This window comes from Alligator mississippiensis, chromosome 14 (assembly GCF_030867095.1).
Source record: "Alligator mississippiensis isolate rAllMis1 chromosome 14, rAllMis1, whole genome shotgun sequence".
Lineage (NCBI taxonomy): Eukaryota > Metazoa > Chordata > Crocodylia > Alligatoridae > Alligator > Alligator mississippiensis.
The window spans coordinates 23,052,555-23,058,554 of record NC_081837.1 but is presented as its reverse complement, the minus strand read 5'-3'; the positions used below and the strand labels follow the sequence as shown (position 1 = coordinate 23,058,554).

General features: G+C 46.4%; 1 pseudogene; it reads right to left on the bottom strand.

The window, feature by feature from the left end:
• Positions 1-893: 893 nt before the first annotated feature.
• Positions 894-6,000, bottom strand: part of LOC102567687 (leucine-rich repeat transmembrane neuronal protein 4-like) — a 37,077-nt pseudogene continuing 31,970 nt past the window's right edge.

Here is a 6,000-nt window from a genome sequence, read left to right as displayed (position 1 = left end):
AAAAAAGAAAGAAAAAAAGCACTTAAGAGTAATAAGCACTTAACAAAGAAACCATGGCCGACCTCCTCCCTCCCCAGTGCTTTCCCCCACTTTTTGCCCGTGGTTCTCCTTCCAAGGAGCCGCAGGCAGTTATGCTGAAAACAATGTCATACCTCAACATCACATCCTCGGCAAGTCCACATTCACTATGCTGCACTCCGCTTCCGAGCTCTGTAACAAAATCATTTCTGCCTGCAGCCACATTGTATCCAAGTTGCCAGACCCGAGACCTTTCAAAGACAGGGTTTTTTTCTGGGTTTGCAGTAGTGCTCGAATGCTGCACGCACCTCTGCAAGGGTGCTATCAGTAGGGTCTGCAAACACCCCTGGCACGTTGGTGTAGATTTCTAGGGCTTTATCCCCAGTGCAGTAAAGCACGAATACATTTTTACAATCCTCTGCCTCTTCCTCAGCTTTTGTGACTGCAAGGGATAATCACAGCTTCTGTTCCCATCTCCTCCAGTTCACTCCAAGATTTCCAATAAAGGATAATGCTGGTGTAGGTTGGAAATGCTCCATTTTTTTTTTCTCTTTGAATGAAAACTTTAACCCCCTTAATCAGGCTGCTGGTGACTCCACCGAGAGACAGGTCACTTCTGACACCACATAGTATTTAATCTGTGCCATTGGGTTCAGGGATGGGGTAACGCAGTCGGACCTCAGTGCCTCTGGGGTCCTGTCCTCGAGTCACCATTCAGCAGAGCCCAATGGGGTGGGAAATAGCTATAACTTAATTAGGAACAGGATTCAGCAGCTCCCGTGCTCACAGCTTGCAGGGAGAACTACTGCCACCCACCACCACAAACCACATGCACAGGGCAGATGCGGGGAAACTGAGTCAAGAAGCTGTCTCCATCATTGGTTTGTTCTTCTCTTAATGTAGATGGCTGGAGCAGCCGAGCTCACAGTTGTAGCTATGAAGTGTGGTCACGACTGAGTTCGAATTTGCTGGTCTCAGCCTGCTCCCAGGAGATGGTGCCATATTCCCTATTTACATGGAGCAGCTTATGAGCCTGGCAGTATCTGATCACTCATTGGCCATAGTTGTAATAGGGCAAAGTCTTCATGTGGTGAAGAACCTGCGTGAGAGGGAGAGAGAAAAGGGAGCACGGGGAAAAAAACAAGAGAGTGAGAAAGAAATGCATAAATATCATGCACATAGTGGAATGGGGTTTCAGTTACATTGGCCTCCAGGCATGATCACAGTATAAATTTTAAGAATCACAAAGTGTGCACAATACCTTTTGGATCCCTTATGAGGGCCTTATGGACAGTGAGTTTTGTGTAAAACATGGATTTTGCATTCACAGCACATGCAAGCAATTCTGCAAGTCACTGGGGCTCTCCGAGTCCCACTGTCGTCTGTGGTTTGACTGGCTGGAGGAATTCACATCTGTGAATTATCTCATGTTAGAAATGCGCTACAGCAACCACCAGGTAACACTTGCAGCAGATGAAAGCGTCTGTATAACTACACTAGCTGCAATGGAGCGGTGCCAATCTTCACTTGATATAGATCCTCCTTGTCTCGGATGGCCAAAGCCAACTCGAGGTGATTTTATAATTGTTCGTTCATCGGGCGGCCTGGTGAATAGAGAGGCCGAGAAAGCTTTATGGTTGTAAAACTTTACTTACGTCGCTTGCGGTTGTGACAAAAACGGTCCGGTCGTCTGAACAACTAGGTTAGTTGTTCCAGCTGGCGGGGCTCAGGCCAGCATGTCCGTCTACAAATCAGGCCGGCAGGGAAAAGGATATGTCTGGTATTGCACTCAGCGACGGGGAGAAGAATCGATATTTGATCAGTCTATCGATCAGCTCAGCCATGAGTCAGATCTCTTCAGAGGCACTCTGCAGCATGCTCAAAGTTCTCCGACTTGGGCGGAAGTAGCGCTAATTTTTAAACAGCTAGCAAGCCAATTACTAGCTGCTACGTGGGAATAATTTAGAGCTGGCCAATAGCGAGACACAAATTTGCATTTGAATGGCGGGAACTCTCTTGCACCGGGGGTTTTCTGCTGCAACAGAAAACCTTTACTTTGCAAGAGGCTCTCATGTGGCGGGAAAATTCCACCGTGCCGAGGCACCAAAATCACTGGGTTGTGACATGCCCCCTTGCCAACAGCACAACTGGAATTTTAGACACATGAGCACATCATACGGCATCTTTGTTTCAGGACTCACTGACCTGGCAAAGCTTTAACAACCAGTAATATATATATATATATATATATAAACAAACAACTTGATAGACCGGTCTTTTCAACAAGTTACAAAATACAATAACTTTGAACATATAACAACAACTGTCGATCATCGTCTGATTGGAGAAAGTCTGCTTGGGACTCTCCTCATCTGGTAGTCAGTCCATCCTCTCCTATTAACAGACAATGTCAATAAAATGCTTAATAGAATAAGAAAACAGTGTTATAGCAAGTCCTGAGCAAATGGACGTTCGCCGTCTCAGTGTCTCCTTCACAACCATCACTCTATTGACTCGAACGAACTGCAGTCTGGTGCTTGATGAATCTCACAATCAGGCGGTTGAGGATTATTACTTTTCTGGGGTTAGACCTGTGAAGAAAGAAAACAACAACACAAAACAAAAGAGACTTATAGTCAAATTTACTGTAAGGATACTGGGTGAACGTCGGAACGGCGTGTCATCCAGTTGTGATGAACGATAATAGGAGGATGATTGGGCTTCTCTTCCAATTGGACAGAATAGGTGTTGGGATATTGTCCCGACCGCTGAACGGTCCCTTTGTGAACTTGTGGATGAGATTGATGGGGGTGCGGTATTGAAATCCACACTAACTCGTCTGGTTGGAACTTGGGCTCCCAAGGTGGAGGTTTCTGGACATTAGCTTCATCCCATAATGGTTTAACAGTATTTAGTGAAATAAGAACATCATGATAGAATTTAGTCCAGTTCTTAAACGTCCCTCCTCCCCTGAGGCGAAGTTGTTCTTTGTACAGGCCTATGTGTCTTTCCACAACACCGTTGGACTGCGGGTGGTACGGCAAATGAAGATGCCAGGCTATGTTGTGAAGATGAGCAAATTTGTCTAGAGCATTAGAGTTAAACGGGGGTCCTCCATCAGACTGAATCTCGTGAGGGGGTTGCCAGGTAGCAAATACAGCAGTCAAGGCTGAAATGACAGCAGTGGCATTACTTTTCCGTAGGGGGATAACCTGTAACTGTCTTGTTCCCAAGTCGACAACAACTAGTCTTTTATTTGGTGGCTTAGACCCTGGGAGGGGTCCTAGCAAATCCACCTGCCAAACTTTTCCTGCCTGAAACTGTGAAGGATTGAAAGCTCTGAGTTGGTGCTTGGTTCTATGGCACTTTTATTTAGCACATATCTCACAGGCCTGAGCTACCTTTTCCCAATAGCGTCGAGCTCCATATGAAGCCAGCTCCGTAAGGGTTCGGCACCAACGTTGATGGCAAGCTCGTGGTCCCGGGTGACCCCAATTTTCATAAAGCCACGCGAGGAATAGATTTACTTCAGGACCGGAGGTAGATGTGATAGGCAAGACTATGTTGGTCCAGAGTGGATCTTCTAAGAGCTTATCAATGACCTCATGTACTGGATCGGTATCTGGACGATGGGACTTAGTGTGCCTAACCAACGGGAGGTGCACAAATTTAGTTAACGTTTCCCAGATATCTTGCCAATCGTTCAAATTTTCAGAGGGAAAAGCTGTACCAGTAAGAATTTTATAAATATATTGAGAATCAATTGCGATGATTGGAACGGGGAGTGTATCGTTATGATGTGTCAAACAATGTTCTAGTACCTTAAGGAATCCTAATAATTCACATTTTTGGGCCGAATTATCATCTGGGTCGGCTTGAAATATCTCGCTATCGTTACAAGCTTTGCAATAATACCCATAGCCTCCGCCATGTCGGGTGGTTCCATCTGAGGCCATCCATGCCTGGGCAGAAGTTCCATACAGTGTAGGGACCTTCTCCTCATCTTCTGGGCTTGGATCAGGTACCGTGTCTTCCAACCTCCAACAATGCCAGTTGTAATGGTGAGTAAGCACTAGCGTATTCCAGGTCTTAGACTCCCCCTGAAAATGTGGGTCAACTCTTCCCGCATCCAGCAAGGGTAACAATGTGGCACTGGGAGCGCATAATGTCCCATGCCCTCTTGCTAATGGCTCCACCAATTGTTCGGCTAGGAGGATTTTCCCTACAGCTCCATATCGATATTGTGCTGCCTGAAGCGTCTTATGGGCTGTATATACTAGCTCATCGTGAGGGTTATGTGCGACGGCCCACACGTGGTTGGTGGTGAACCCGAGGGTTACGGTTAGTGACTCACCCAGATCGATGGCATGGAGTTGGGTATCTTTAATCATGGCTAGCAGGCGAAGCAGGTTCTGCTGATCTCCTTTTGTCCAGGGCGTGGACTTTGGGGATTTGTTACTGATCTGTCACTGCAATTTGGTGAGGAGTGCCAAATCACTAGGTCCAACATAATGCCGATACCAATTTAAATGACCCAAAAGCTGTTGAAAGTGCCTCTTGGTAGTAGGGAAGGATGTTTTTAACAGATCGATGATAGGACCCTCATGCGAAATTCTGTGGTGGATGGAACCGATGTATCGAGTACCAAGGAACGTAATGTCTTCTACAGGATGTAGGCATGACTTTTCCTTGTTAATTGTCCATCCTTCACTCTGGAGGTGAGCGACTAGTTGGTTAACTATATTGGTAACTACGGAATTATCACGACCCATGATGGCGATATCATCGACATAACTCCAAATCTTTAGTTCCTTCTCTGGGGAAAGAGAGTATGAAGCTTGAAAGTTCTTTAGGGTGTTATTCATGGCACCAGTGGCTAGTGATGGAGCGTTACGATATCCTTGTGGACAAACCGTCCACCTGTACACGATGCCATCAATACACATGTTTAGTATTCCTTCTGGGTCAGTTATCAGGATGGAAAATAACATATTTTTTAAATCCAACGTGTTTCCCACCCACTTTGTTGGAACTGTGCCATCTCAAACATACATTGTGGCAGAGTAGAAGGATTAGGTTGTTGAAGTACGTGACACCTTTTGTTAACCTCTCTATAGTCTACGACTAGCCGGGCTTCCTCAGGTTTTCCATGTTTCGCAACTCCCCATCCTGATGACAGGTAGGTGCTGGCCGTTACGGTCTTAATGCAGCCTCATTGCTCTAGTCACCGCAGGAGGTCAGTAAGGGACTGCTTTAGAGAACCCTTAGTCGGGATTGGTTGATATCGCCAGGTGGAGTTGTTACGAAGCGTTGGTCGATGTCAATCCTGTTCTGGGATAATAATGGGTAATGCTTGTAGCACGTGTTCTTTAAGGTCAAGCGCTTTTATCCCCGGGATCCCCAAAATGTTGATGCCCCCTAGGACAGCCTCCAGCGGGTATCGGTGGCCTTGGACCCAAAATTTGACCTTCATTGTGACGGCAATAGCGTTAAGCCCTTTTACCTTGATCGTTTTGGTGGTCTTTTGGTGAGGTATCGTCGAGGTAATCACATTGGTTTGAGCTCCAGTATTGAGAAGGAAGAATGCTTGTTGTTGGTCATCCGGAACGATAGGGTTGCAAACAGTGAGTTCGGCGTATGGGCGAGAATCAGTAGGGTCAGGTCTGAACTGGAGAAGGCCGGCGGCGGAGCCGACGGCCATTACTCATTTTTTGATGGGTCCTCGAATTTAAATCCTAATGCTTCAGCTATACAATATTGGGTTCGTTCTTCCAAAACTCGCAACTGAGATTTTGTAAGTCTGGTGCGGGAGAGAAGAAAACCAAACATGGTTCTTTCCTTCAGGATCCTTTCCTTCGGGGTTCCTGGAGGTGACCACCCTTGCTCTCGTTGAGGGATAAATTCTTGCCGTCTGGGTCTCAGTGTTCCGGCTGGGTATGCTGAAGGTCGGTCCCTTATATCATCAGAACCTTCTTCACCTTG